Genomic DNA, 15,564 nt, shown 5'->3' on the forward strand with positions numbered 1-15,564 from the left:
ACAGATCAAGGGGAAAGTATGTATTTAAGAAAACTACAAAAAACCCAAAAGTAGAATGATTACAAATAACACGTCCTTCCTGACGGGTTATTTTTTTTCTTCGTGTGACGTGTTTTCATAGAGCCAAATTAACAAACGTATTCTAATACCATATATATATATATATATATATATGTGTATATATATATATATATCATATTTGTATATTTAGTATATCGTGCAGTTTCATCCTGTTATTTGATGTGTTTACTAATTGGATTTAATTAGATTATGCATTTCAACTTCAAATGAAACTTCGTTGTTAGTTATTTGAAGGCTAATTTCACACTGAAGTTTATAAATGAAATAATTTATTTTCTTATAGTGATGGTGTTTGGTAAGATAGTTATTTTTTTAAGTAAGAAGTATTTGCATTTGAATTTCATTACTGTTAAAATGCCAAGACCACCTACAAACAGGGACCCTGGGTTTTAGAATCGTGCTTGTCTGGTTAATCAGAACCCCAGAATTTGTCCCGCCCCCAAGAGGCTCTGAAGAGTCCCTCCCTTTGTCAGGGCTTGCCTGTTTTATAAACTTTCAAGGCTTTGGTTTTAAGCTGTAGCCAGCTTCGCCTTAGAAGATTTTTGCTTCAAACCGTGAGCGAGTCATAATGGGTTAAGCATCAGATTTCAGACAGGCGATTAGCTCTCCAGCTAAGCTGAGGAAGGATGACTTATCTCCCAGCAAGTACCAGCTGACTTGGGTGTAAGAAGGATAGAATCCAGGCTCTTGCTAGTCCTGAGTGCTGGGCAAAGTACCCTTCAGTTGTCGATTGCTGCCCTGATACACCGTGGGTGCCAACAAAAAAGAAAGAACACAAAATAAAAGCCCAACAGGGAGATTGGCTATGTTAAGAACTTGAGCTGTTGCTATCATTAGGAGACTGCATAGTGAGGCAAAGGATTACAACAGCCCTTCCTACCAGGACTTGAATATTTTGTGCCCTGCTCACCCGCAGACTTCCCATCGTGAGTATTGACATTTGTGTCTGATTATACACTTCCCCTCTTTCTGGAAGAACTTTGGGTGGGCTAGTTGAGCCCATTAGCTTCCTTCTTCCTGTGTCCCGGATAATTCCTGTTCATCTCCTTGGTGCAATTTCTGAGAAAGGTTTGAATGGGTTTGGAGGAAAATCAGTGACTAAAGCTCACAGTTTCTGCTTTGGGGACCTTTTCTATAAAAGGCTCTTTGATCTGGCATGAAAAATAGTTAGCATAGTTCTCAAATTCACAGAGATAATGAATTCTTGCTGTTTTCTGGCAACATATTTTAAAATGGCATTGAGTAGACTTCTCTAATAAAAAACCTCCAATAAGACCCAACCAGGAAATCAGACTTGGTAAGATTCATTCATACAGTTGTAGAAGTTCTAAGTCAAAAAAAAAAATCATGATTCTATCTTTCCTCCCTTGGCTGCCTTATTAGATATTTTTGGAGTGTACTCTATTCCATATGCTATTCATGTTTTAGAGGATAAAGCCTGGCTCTGCTTTTGGGTTGCAGTTCATTATGAAGCCTGAAAACAAGAGAAGTGTTTAAAATATGCAGCCACTTACATATACAGCATTAGTGATCTCAGCTGGCAGTTCTATATGGACAAGTGATCTCACAGCTTAAAAATAAGTATGTAGCTATATTGAGGATTTTTAAAAATAGTGACCAGATTTCTAATCCTAGTAGTTCTTGGAGCAAGCCATGGCTGAAAATTCAGATTGAATAATATTCTATAATATTCAGAAGGCTTTTCTAACCAACAGAATGAAAAGCAGAACTACAGACATGAGGGAGAACTGGACCAAGAGAAAAAAATTATTGGATTCATGGGATTTTTGTTCTTATCCTGAAATTTAAATCTTTGTACTCTTACTTTGTCTTGTTTGTGACAAGCCAGATATGAGTGGTTCGTGACATTTCTACCAGCTGGATCAGAGGTTGTGGACGTGGCTACATTTCATCATATAAACCTTTATTTAAAGGAGCTGGTGCTAGAGTAATAGTTTATGGAAGCAATTTGCTATCAATAGTCACAAGTACTAAATTTATTTTAGCTCCTTTTTCTGTGATTTTATTAATTGGAACAGTTCTCTCTCCAAGGGATCTTTTGCATTTTGGACATGATCTCTGTTGGATAGAATCAAGTGATAGTCATGGGATTTTCTGAATTTGATCTCACAGTATCTGGTTTAGTTGATAAATTCCATCAGCTTTGCAAACATTGATTCAACTTGTCCTGCCAGATTTTCCCTTCCCTGTCCACTTTCTGAGTGCCTTTTTCTTGCATCAACTATCTATTAGGCAAAGGCATTTCGAGTGTTTCTGTACAGCAGGCACATTTAAGAGTCTCCTGAAAGGGGACTTCTGTCGTGGCGCAGTGGTTAACAATCCGCCTGCCAATGCAGGGGACACGGGTTCGAGCCCTGATCCGGGAAGATTCCGCATGCCTCAGAGCAACTAAGCCCGTGCGCCACAACTACTGAGCCTGCACACCACAACTACTGAGCCCGCGAGCTACGACTACTGAAGCCCACGCGTCTAGAGCCCGTGCTCCGCAACAAGAGAAGCCACCGCAATAAGAAGCCCGCGCACCGCAACGAAGAGTAGCCCCTGCTCACCGCAACTAGAGAAAGCCCATGAGCAGCAACGAAGACCCAACACAGCCACAAATAAAAAAAAGTCTCCTGAAATAAAGGGGGAGAATATGCCAAGATTAGAAATATAACAGAGGGAGAGAGAGGTGACATTTCTAATAATTCATAAGCCCAGCTGCTTAATCTCTTTAAATCGTTAGTCATGTGCATCAGTTCTTACATTCCTAACTAAAACAGGAAAAAGTTCACTCTTCCTCTGCTCTCAGTATTCCCCTCATGTAAGACAGCGTACCCAGCAAGTGACGGCTGGTTTATTTCCTTTTCCCTAGCATTTCAGATTGATTGACGGGGATTTTTTATTCAAATCAGGGCCACCCCATGGCAGTGTTTTTTGAGGCAGCCCATTTGGCATGTTCCCTCCAACTGTGAGGACAAAGCCTGATTTGTCTTCCCATGACCTGGCAGAGGAGGTAGAAGTACCTGCTGGCTTCATGCAGCATGTCCCCTAGCCAGTATTCCACCTCTTCACGTGGTGAGTCAGCCCGATGGTATACTGACTTCTATAGCACAGCAGGGTGGAGACCTGGAAGTCCCTAAGCCGGTCGGGGAGGAGGGAATGGTTTGCGTGTCAAACCATTCCAGCAATGCAGCTTACAGGGAAAAATTGCAAAATACTGAAGCCCTTTGCTGCCAGATTTTTCCATTAGCACCACACTTTACACAGTTTTCAAATCTGCCTCAGGGACAGCTGTTTGGCAATGTGAGGGGAAAAGGTCACGTCACATCATAAGCTCTGTGGTTGGTTACCTGTCAGCCTGTCCTGCAAGGAATCTCAGCAGGCCCTGAGCAATGCCTTCTAAACGCTCATTCATCACACACACACACAAGGAGCCGTGGATTCTCCAAAGGGGGTGCTCGGAAATTATTTGAGAACTGGAAGACAGTGCTGGAACTTACACCACCTCAGGATACTGATTTTAAATGAAGAAATCCAAGACAGAAAAGCTTCCGGAAAGGTAAAGAGGGCTTAGAGCTGGGGGCTTTTCCTCTGGGACGTTATCCCTTGGTTTTCTGGACAGAAAAAGTAGGCTTTCCAAATAGTGGTAAATTTAAGTGAGGGTATACTTTTTGGACTACCAGAAAGAATGATACAAAACTCAGTAGAAACAATTAGTTCAGTGAGTTCATTCATTCAGTAGCTCACTTTTAAAAGACTGCACAGAAATTTACTAGGCAGAGGGCACCTGTTTCCCTTCTTTGTGGAAGGACCAACCCTGAGGTTCTGTGAAAGTGGGTCTGTCTCTGCCTTATTCTCACTACTTTTTGATTTTGTTTTGTTAAGGATGGCTTGCAAGATTAAGGGTCATTGAGCTTTCTATACTTTTGTTATTTTCTCTGTCTCTCCAAACATTTTAGCTTTCATTAACTTTAATCTCTGTTTTCTGCTCTTTATTCTGAGCCTTTGTTTTGGGCCTTATTTTGACAGAAATCGTAGTCTATTTCTGTTTCTTCAGTCATAATGCCTGCAAAAATCACAGTTGGCTTTCCCAGTTCTCCGTGGCTCCAGGTAGTAAGAGACCTGCTCTGTCCAAAGAGGTGTGAAAGAAGCAGGGGCTTCTCCACCACCCCAGCTGCTGCTCCGCCACTCCTACCTGCCCTGTAGGCTTTGCGCAAAGAGCTGTTCTCTTTACTTGGATGTCTTTCCTGTATCTGTTTATGTGAGCCCTTCTTATGCTTCAAGTCCTGCTTCCTCTCTTACCTCTTCCAACACGTGTTCTCAGATACTCCCAGTGGGAATTCGCCCATTCCTCTTCTTTATTCCTGGAGAGCTTTGTATTCTGTTAAATAGTTGCCATCACTTGCTTTTATGTAAGCGTTGTAGTTGTGTGTCTCATTAATCTGTAATCTCTGAGGTCTTAAGAAGCAGGATTCATGTCGTCTTCATCTTGGTATGCCCATTGTGGCTTGTGTAGTACCCAGCATAGCCAACAGGCTCAGTGTTCAACCAACAAATGTTTGCAGCCCACCTCCTTGGTGCTGCCTTAACGCTGGGCATCTAATACAGAGCAAGACGCAGGCACAGTGCCTGCTTAGGAATCTGTGGGGTTGAATTGAGCCCTACCAGTTGCCAATCTTAAATTGTCATACTCTTGGCAATTTTCTCCCAGCCTGTTCACCTGGATATTTCCCCTGCATGAACAGGTGGCTTTCACTCTGTCACACATACTTGGATTCTTCCTCCTCGTACCTCACATCTAAGTGGAAGTTGTAGTGTATACTTTCTCTCCATCACGTGCTCTAAGGTAGGCTTAAAATGGTGTTGTCTGTTAAATGCCTTGAGTTCCAGGGAGAGGAGACCAGGTACGATGTGGTTATCCAGAGAGGAGTATTATTGGAGGCCATTTGGAAAGCTCTTTCTAGCTCCCATGGCCTCTTTGCTCCTTTCCCAGCTTGTTAACAATCCAAGCAGAGAGAGGTGGGGGAGCTCCAGTCAGTTCCTCTTGCTTATTATCTAGTCTGGTTTGGTGGACTGGTTGAACCTGTGGATGAGAACCTGAGCTGGTGACCTCTAAGGTGGGAGTATGGCCATTGGTCTACCTTCCTTCTCACCCACAGTTTTTTGGGGAAGGTCTCTACAGATCTATCACCCCTTTTAGATGGGAGGAAATAAACTGTCCTTACTGCTTCATCATTTACAGCCTTTATAGTCTCTTTGGTAATCTCAGTTAAAGTTTTAAATCCTTTAGTTTCATGCCCCAGTTCATTTTGTCATTTGGCTTTTTTAAATGTTGATTTCAAATCTCAGATGAAAATATATTGTGAGAAAGTCTTTAGTTTAAACTCAATGAAAGTAATAATCATGAGTCAAGCCAGACCATGAAAAAAACCCAACCCGCAGAAATTCAGTGTGACTCCAGTGTTAAACCTTAAATGTGTTTGGGGGAATGCACTTTGCTGAGTAAGGTTGAACAAAGACAGAGGATTCTTTTCTGGCCTTTCAAGATAGGCCCATCTTCCATAGCATCCTCTTCCTGATTTCAGTTTCCCAGCTGGAACCTCACACCTCCGCTGGGGCACACCTTTTTGGTGTTGGTTGTGGCCTCTTCTTGGAAAATCTCCCTGATGTTCAGTTTTAGGCGCAGATCCTTCTAATCCAGGCAGGTAAAGAGGAGTGCTCTTCCAGCACCCAATGCTGTCCGCACCTAACAGGATGGGAAAGAACTGTAAGCCCTTGCTGGACCTGTCCTGTCCTTCTAATCCCCTTCAAGTCCTGTCAGTCTCCTTGGGCTATGAGGGAGTTTGGTAGAGAAGGAGCCCTGGTGGTGAGGAAGGGAACTGTGCCCACTTTTCTCCGTCACTGCAGTTCCCTTAGACACGCAGGTTTTGGTGTCATATCCCGTCTCAAGTCTGAGAGGAGAGGATGGGTGACGTAGCGTGATAAGGTATTTGAATTCTTTAAGGGTTGAGGGGAAGTCTCAACACAGGTCCTTCATGAGCATGACAGCAGAGCATCTTGCTTTCAACCTGTCTCTTTTCAGGATGCAGACTTACAGGTAGGGTTTTTGCTATCAAGATTACCTGCGAGAGAAATGGTGGTAGGGATCCTAGGCTGTTGTTTTGGTTGTTGTCTTTGTCTTCAATTTGTTTCAACAAGGACTCTAGCAATTTTAAATGAGAAGAAAAAAAAGTTGGCCACCTGGAAAATGGGAAAAGGAAAGGGATGGAAACAGGAATGAAACTGCATCCCAAATGGATACCATGAAGTCCTTGCTTGGTGTCATACCGATACCTGGGAGCATGTTCAGTTTGACCAACCCAAGGTTTTGTTTTAATTTGAATTAATTGCCGGGATTTTTTACATTAGATAATTTCATATAAAAATACCAATTCCTAAAAAAAAAAAAATAAACCAATTTCTGCAGCTTATCTTGAAAAATCAAAAGATCTGGATCACTGGATGTGTACTTCCACAGGGCCACAGTCATCTGGAGAGGACAGGTGCCTTCTGGTCGCCCCCAAATCCCTCTGAACCCCTTCCTTTCCATCATTAACCTGGACTCTGAAGGTAGTTGAACTTGTGATCTGAACCTTGAGCCTACTTGAATTGCTTAAGGGGCTGCCCCCAGTTTGGCTGTCAGCTTCCTTGAAGCCAAGGTGAAGAACACACTTAAGAGTTGCAGAGTTTGCTTGGTTTAGAGCCGAGGTTCTCATCCCTCGCTGTGGCAGAGACTCATCTGGGAAGCTTCTAAAGATGCTGATGCCCCTGTCCCCACCACAAGAGATTCTGATTCATTGGGGGTGGGGATGGGGGGACGAGTCAGCAGAACTGTGGCTACTGATATGCTTGGTTGCCATCTCAAAGTCCTGCAGCCACCGTCCAGGGAAGAAGGACCGTTGGGGCACTGTCTGCCAGCCTGGTGTCACAGAAGCCTTTGCCTACAGCCCATTTCCCCTCTCACAAGGAGTCACCTTTCCTGGCTACTCCTCACCTATCTGAGGAAAGGTCTTGAGCACATCTTCATCCTCCCAGATCTCATTTGGTGGCTTCTTCTGTACATAAATTAAAGAAGAGTAGAGGCAGAGAGGTGTGTCTTTCTCCCGACAGTGGGAACCGTTGTGACTGACGCTCTCCAGTCAGAGGAGGCTCCTATTTTTAATTCTTCTCCCATCCCAACTTTTGTCATCCTTGATAAAGGACTAGACATTTACTTGCATACAGTGACTTTTTCTGTTAGACCTTGCCTTCATAGAAGCACACAGACAAAATAACAACCTTCAACCTTTTTGTAGAATAAACTATATTCATATTTATAAAATAAAAATTTAGCAGAATTTTTTTCCAGGATTAAGGAACACTACATTCAGATGCTTTCCTCAGTTTAATTCTTAAGAACGAGTCTTTTGATATTGATACTTACTTTGGAATATAATAATGTGACTAAATAATACCAGAATATTCTCAGAAGTACAGAGGAGAAAATTTCTCTCTTAAAAGCAAATGATAAAACAAGCCTAAGGGGCTTCGCTGGTGGTGCAGTGGTTGAGAGTCCGCCTGCCGATGCAGGGAACACGGGTTCGTGCCCTGGTCTGGGAAGATCCCACATGCCGTGGAGCAGCTAGGCCCGTGAGCCATGGACACTGAGCCTGTGCATCCGGAGCCTGTGCTCCGCAACGAGAGAGGCCACAACAGTGAGAGGCCCGTGTACCGCAAAAAAAAAAAAAAAAAAAAAAAGCCTAAGGAAGTGTTTTGAATGATGGATGTTTTCTAAAACTGGATTGTGGGGATGGATGCATAACGATATACATTAACTAAAACTCATCAAACTGTACACTTAAAACAGGTGAATTTTATGGTACATAAATATCTCAAAAAAGTTGAAAGTCCAAAAACAAGGAAAAAATTGATCTAACTCAAATCTCTTATCTAATGTGGTGTCGTTGGGTGAAATAACTTGGAAGTTTTTGGATCCTATATTTCAAAGTATCTGGCACTTGAAGCTTTGTTCTTTATTAGTTTGTTATTTCTCTTTGAATCAGTTTATTGGCGTAAAACAAGCCCAAATGAATTCCACGTCATCTTAAAAAGTTTGATCTTTGTAGCTTCACGCAGGAAAATGTCTGTTTCAAAGATAGTCACTTTTAAAGCACTCAGCCACGAGAACGTGAGTGGAGTGAGGTAGGGTGTGTGCCAGCACTAAGGTGGACCAGTTAGACTCTGCAAATCCAGGGGTTCTTGTAAAACTCTGCCTCTTTCCACATAGCTGTCCCATTTTGAATTTTACAAAACAGGCCATTTAGAGTCATCCTTAATCTTTGTTAATCTCTGTTTTACTGTTTAGAACTAGCTTTTCTTACTTGCCCTGTAGAAGAGATCAATTAAACTTTATTCCACTAGAGTCAGTCACATTTACCCAATATACTTAGGCACAAGTGAAGAACAGATTTAAAAGAACCCTTTTTTCCCTCTTTTTTTTGGTGGTGAATTTAAACCATTAGAGGGACATCTCATTCTTAGTAAACGTTTAAAACAAACAAAATGTCGCTCAAAAATATTATCCCCCTAAACCAGAATGCATTTGTTTGGGAACTAATTCTGTGTCTTTGAAAGTCACATGATCTAATTGGAATAAAATGTTTAAGGAACTACGAAAAAAAAAAAGGGTTGGGTCTGTGGTTTACAAATGGGAGTGTTTTTAGCCTTCAAATTACATGTTGCATTAAATAAGAATAAACCAAGAAAAGAAATCACTCGCCTCAAGCCCAGCCTGGGTTCAGCATAACACTGAATCATTTCCTTCATAGAACAGCCCTGTGCTATGGCTCAGATTGTGACAGGGAACTTTTCTCAGCACTGGAGGGTTTGGGGGAGGGACTAAGTCAGCAGGAAGAATGACACATTTGCCGCCTTTCAGTCTGTGTTCTTCCTAGAATTAGCAGATTTATAGCTGTATTTCTAGGTTAGCACTTCATGTGTCTGAAGGATATGAGCATAGTTTGTTTGAAAAATTGGAAGGGGCATGTGAGAGGTCTGTCTTTACCTCTGGGTTAAGATCCTTGCTAGCAGTTTCGTTCATTGGTAGTTTTTGCTGTCTCACTGACGCCGAGAGTCCTGGAATTAAACCCCGTGGCCAGCAGGCTGTTAGTTGGTCAGGAAATTCCAAATGGGTATAAATAAATGCTCTGCAGCAGCTCCTGGGCTCTTTGCCTGCTAACGTGTGCAGGCCCTTTAATGCTGAGGGAAGTGGGCCTGAGACTTGGCTTCCTGCTTGCTGAAAATTACAGTTATTTTGTTTCTGGGTGGGTAAGTAAGAAAGCCCAAAAAAAGAAAAATAGAGGAGAGTGTGACATTTGGATGGGGGTTGGTGAAATATAAACTCAAGCTCTGTATGTTATAAAAAATATTTGCTTTTCTTACAGGCTGGAAAGAATAACTCAGTCCTGGATTTTTGGTTCAGTGACAGTTTCAGCTTTAGCCCGTGGCTCTAACATAAAGATGTCATTGTCGTGGGAGTGTGAGGTTGTATGTATATGTTAAGGTCTGAGTTGTTGAGTTTATGGCTTACTTAAATCACAGAATTTCCTTTCTTGTTAGTAAATCCGTTTTTGGTCATTTGTTTTGAGCTCTGTTTTTCTAATAGGGAGCTGCTCAGTGTGCCTTAAAGCCGGTTTCTTTTTCTTATGTAAATACTGTAAAACAAAATAAGGGCTGGGATTCATATAATTACTTTAGCCCCACCCCCCAGAAAAGAAAAAAAAAAAAACTGTAATGCTTTGTTAGAAAAGCCTTTCTGTCCCGAAGTCCTAACTTGTGCTGCTTCTCTGCTTTTTACAAAATTACTCTTTGGCACATTTCCTGTGTATGCTTAGAGCAACGTGTTATTTTTTTTTCTTTGGTTTTGGTTTTTTGTTTTTGCGGTACGCGGGCCTCTCACTGTTGTGGCCTCTCCCGTTGCGGAGCACAGGCTCCGGACGCGCAGGTCCAGCGGCCATGACTCATGGGCCCAGCCGCTCTGCAGCATGTGGGATCTTCCCGGACCGGGGCACGAACCCGTGTCCCCTGCATCGGCAGGCGGACTCTCAACCACTGCGCCACCAGGGAAGCCCTCAACTTGTTATTTTTGAAGAAAGTTTGGAAAACAGCATTTAGTCCCCAAGCTATGTCCCATCTGTGCGTGCATGACAAATTTAGGCTCTAGTTCATCAGTAAGTCTTTAAATTAGACAGTGGACATTAGAAGGTAGCTCTGCTGAGGCTGGTGAGAACAAGTACTGAAATGCCCGTGGTATCTTGACTATTACGAGACAGATTTTGGGTAGAGTCGCTGCATCTTCTAGTTGGCACTGAACACTGGAGAAGAGGGCCATTATGTGACCCTCCCGGCCTCTGTAATGTCACGTCCTCCTTACTACAATGTGTCCTTTATTAACACATTGCCCATTCCATTCCCAGGAACTGTAACCCTTTCCACTTTCTTCCCTCTCACTGCTCACCTGCAGCCTGGCTTCTGGACTTCTAAGGCCTGCCCAGGATAGGACTGATGATACAGCAAAAGGAAGCTGCATTTGGGGATTGTTAAGTTGTGCCCCTTGTTACCATGCAGCTGGAAAGTGCTGCCCAATGGAGTGGGCAGAGAGCAAGGCCCCGGGCTCTGTATGAGTTCCTCTAGTCTGACAACTGCTCTAATTAATTTCTTCCTTCACTTGCTCACATAGCATGCGATGTTATGGAATTTTGTGTGAAGTATAGTGAAAGGGTCATGGTCTGGAAGCAACCTTTGGAAATCATCGAGTTCCACCAGTCCCCTCATTTTATGCGTACAAACCTTGTCACTGAGTGTGCAATTCCAGACCCTTGTTGCCCATTGCTTGTCTGTGAACTAGGAAGTATTTATGGCTCCTGGACTTGTTTTATGAAAAAATTATACCGCCCCCCGCCCCCAAGTTTAGGCAAGCCATTCTGGATGACTGCATGGAAATGCAGTCAGTGGTTCTAAAGCACACGTCTCTGCACAGTGTGTTAAAGAATGCTCTACTCTTATGACTTCAGTAGAGATAGAAGAATGAGATTGTTGATAAAAATTAGTGCCTGCCTTTGTCCTCTTATTGTGAGAAGAAAATATCTTAACTTGGTCGTAATATACTTTTAAAGATTGGGGAAGTTTTTCCACTTTTACTTCTTATTTTACTTCCTTCCTATGCATAATTGATGTTGGACTAGGGCTCCCTGTATACCTAACCAGCACCCATACTCCACTCCCCTGAGCCCTAGTGTGCACACACATACACATGAACATCCTCTGCAGGGCCCAGCCAGCATCTCCCTCAGCCAGCAGAAACCAATTTAGATGTTTAGCAAACTCGATTTTGAAAAGCATCACAAATACCTCAAACCCTAGCTTTGTGGGGGTAGGGGGAGAAAAAGCAGGGTGGAGGGAGAGGAGTTCTGGACTATCTGGATGCCAGGGCTATGTGCTTCACCAAACAACAGAGGGTGGTCCAATAATAGTAAATAATAATAGTAGTCTGCCGACATAGCTCTAAGTACTCCACAGAAACACTGAAGCAGGTCTCTTATTTTCCCAATTATACAGCTGGAACAGAATCTGACTTGCCAATGGCTGGAAAGTGGCAGTGGCAGGATTCGAACCCAGGCAGTCTGATCCCAGAGTGCCTGATTTTAATCACTACAGCTCTTCCTCCACCATACTTAATTAACTGGTACATGCCTAGACATGGGGTTTTTCATTTCACCAAATACCGAGCATGCTGTGTGCCAAGCACCATGCTGTGCACTGAAAGATAGAAAAGTACTACTTGGCTTCTGCCCCACAGCACACCTGCAGTCTGCTGGGGGAAGACAGGCATGCGCCTGGCAGTCACAACACAGGTCAGTACGCATTAGCAAAGAGTGCTAGGAGAATGGAGGGAAGAAGGTGACCAGTTCTTTCCAGGACAGAGCAGTTAGGGATAAGGGAAGACTCTACAAAGGATGGGATATTTGGGTTGGGCCCCTAAGGGGAAAGCAGCTAATTCTGACAGATGGAAGAAGCTGGGGAAGGGCATGCCAGGTAGAGGGAACAGAGTGAGCAAAGGCAGATAGGCTTAAAGTTGCTTGATTGGTTGAGATTCGGAGTTGGGGTGGTGGGCGGAGGGAGGAAACTGGGAAGTGCTGGATTGGGGCAAAATTGTTGAAGACTTTTAATGCAACAGAAAGGAACTTTTCGACTTTATTTTCTATAATGGGGCTTCTGGCAACCAATCTGCAAAATTAATATTTGAGGAGCTCTATAAGTTTCCAGGGATACCTCAAACAAATGTAAAATTCCTCAAAGAATATGTAATATAGGAGAGCAGAGACATTAGGCTTGATAAAAAACAGGCCGCTTAATTTGCATATGAGCAAGCAGCAGAGTGTTGGCTGTGCTCCCTGGTGACTCACACTGACTGCTCACATGTACCCCAAAGATACTGGAGGCACAAGTAGAGGAGGTTATTATCATCTCTATCTATGTAATTTATTTTGAAATAATTTCAAACTTAGAGAAAATTTATAAAAGAACTCTCATGCATCCTTCATCCAGATTCAGATTCCCCAGTGGTTAATATTTTGCCACATTTGCTGTCTCTTTTTGCATGTATATATGTGCTTGTGTGTGTGTGTGTATGTGTATAAAGACATGCATTTGTCATATCTCTTTAATCGCCTTCAATCTGAAACAGTTCTTAGCCTTTCCTTTCTTTGATGACCTTGACAGATTTAAAAAAATATATATGGAATCTAAAAAGAAAAAATGGTACTGATGAACCTAGTTTCAGGGCAGGAATAAAGATGCAGACATAGAGGATAGACTTGAGGACACGGAGGGGGAGTGGGAAGCTGGGGCAAAGTGAGAGAGTGGCGTGGACCTATATACACCACCAAATGTTAAATAGATAGTGGGAAGCAGCCGCATAGCACAGGGAGATCAGCTTGGTGCTTTGCGATGACCTAGAGGGGTGGGATAGGGAGGGTGGGAGGGAGACTCAAGAGGGAGGGGATTTCTGTGCATTAATTTTGTATCCTGCTACTTTACCAGATTCATTGATTAGCTCTAGTAGTTTTCTGGTAGCATCTTTAGGATTCTCTATGTATAGTATCATGTCGTCTGCAAACAGTGACAGCTTTACTTCTTCTTTTCCAATTTGGATTCCTTTTATTTCTTTTTCTTCTCTGATTGCTGTGGCTAAAACTTCCAAAACTATGTTGAATAAGAGTGGTGAGAGTGGGCAACCTTGTCTTGTTCCTGATCTTAGTGGAAATGGTTTCAGTTTTTCACCACTGAGGACAATGTTGGCTGTGGGTTTGTCATATATGGCCTTTATTATGTTGAGGAAAGTTCTCTCTATGCCGACTTTCTGCAGGTTTTTTTTTAATCATAAATTGGTGTTGAATTTTGTCTAAAGCTTTCTCTGCATCTATTGAGATGATCGTATGGTTTTTCTCCTTCAATTTGTTAATATGGTGTATCACATTGATTGATTTGTGTATATTGAAGAATCCTTGCATTCCTGGAATAAACCCAACTTGGTCATGGTGTATGAATGGGAGAAAATATTTGCAAATGAAGCAACTGACAAAGGATTAATCTCCAAAATTTACAAGCAGCTCATGCAGCTCAGTAACAAAAAAACAACCCAATCCAAAAATGGGCAGAAGACCTAAATAGACATTTCTCCAAAGAAGATATACAGATTGCCAACAAACACATGAAAGGATGCTCAACATCACTAATCATTAGAGAAACGCAAATCAAAACTACAATGAGATATCATCTCACACCAGTCAGAATGGCCATCATCAAAAAATCTAGAAACAATAGATGCTGGAGAGGGTGTGGAGAAAAGAGAACACTCTTGCACCGCTGGTGGGAATGTGAATTGGTTCAGCCACTACGGAGAACAGTATGGAGGTTCCTTAAAAAACTACAAATAGAACTACCATATGGCCCAGCGATCCCACTACTGGACATATACCCTGAGAAAACCATAATTCAAAAAGAGTCGTGTACCACAATGTTCATTGCAGCTCTGTTTACAATAGCCAGGACATGGAAGCAACCTAAGTGTCCATCAACAGATGAATGGATAAAGAAGATGTGGCACATATATACAATGGAATATTACTCAGCCATAAAAAGAAACGAAATTGAGTTATTTGCAGTGAGGTGGATGGACCTAGAGTCTGTCCTACAGAGTGAAGTAAGTCAGAAAGAGAAAAACAAATACCATATGCTAACATATGTATGGAATCTAAGAGAAAAAAAAAAAAGGTCATGAAGAACCTAGGGGTAAGATGGGAGTAAAGACACAGACCTACTAGAGAATGGACTTGAGGATATGGGGAGGGGGAAGTGTAAGCTGTGACAAAGTGAGAGAGTGGCATGGACATATATACACTACCAAACGTAAGGTATATAGCTAGTGGGAAGCAGCCGCATAGCACAGGGAGATCAACTCGGTGCTTTGTGACCACCTAGAGGGGTGGGATAGGGAGGGTGGGAGGGAGGGAGACGCAAGAGGGAAGAGATATGGGAACATATGTATATGTATAACTGATTCACTTTGTTATAAAGCAGAAACTAACACACCATTGTAAAGCAATTATACTCCAATAAAGATGTTTAAAAAAAAAAAAGAAGGAGGGGATATGGGGACATATGTATGCATATGGCTGATTCACTTTGGTGTACAACAGAAACTAACACAGTATTGTGAAGCAATTATACTCTAATAAAGATCTAGTAAAAAAATAAAATAAAAATAGAGACCTGGGAATTCCCTGGCGGTCCAGTGATGAGGACTCCGCGCTTCAACTGCCGGTGGCCTGGGTTCGATCCCTGGTCAGGGAACTAAGATCCTACAAGCCACATGGTGCAGACTGAAAAAAAAAGAGAGACCTGTCCTTCTGTAGGATGTCTTTCAGGTAGGATCCATGAACATTTCCAGATTCAGGCATGCCTTCCGGGTGGAAACCTAAGAGAAATGAAACTGTGCTCTTCTCAGAATATGACCTCAGGGGCACGCGTTGGTAGCCTTGATCACCGGGTCCACGTGGTTCTTGGTCAGCTTTCTGCACCATACCATCACCATTTTTCTCTTTGTGATTGACACGTATTTTGTGGGAGGCGTTCTGAGGCCACACCAATATCCTGTTCTTCAGTAGGAAATCTCTACACACTAGACTTAGCAGCCGTTGATGATTCCTGCCTGAGTCAGCTACTGTTAATAATCGTTGTTAAATGGTGATTTTCTGTTTCCAGGATTCTTTCTTTATTTACTGAACTATAAATTGGCACTATATTATATATTATAGCATTATGGACTCACAGATACCTGATTTATTCAGTGGATTGAAATCTGCTACTATCATTAATCGTATTATTTTGATGCCCAAATTA

At 42.4% G+C, this 15,564-nt stretch overlaps 1 protein-coding gene across 7 annotated transcripts in view; it reads left to right on the top strand.

Moving 5' to 3' along the window:
- The window catches only part of KANK1 (KN motif and ankyrin repeat domains 1), a 193,829-nt gene that overhangs the window by 140,604 nt on the left and 37,661 nt on the right, over positions 1 to 15,564 (top strand). The window lies entirely within an intron of this gene.

Source organism: Globicephala melas, chromosome 6 (genome assembly GCF_963455315.2).
Source record: "Globicephala melas chromosome 6, mGloMel1.2, whole genome shotgun sequence".
In the NCBI taxonomy this organism is placed as follows: Eukaryota; Metazoa; Chordata; class Mammalia; order Artiodactyla; family Delphinidae; genus Globicephala; species Globicephala melas.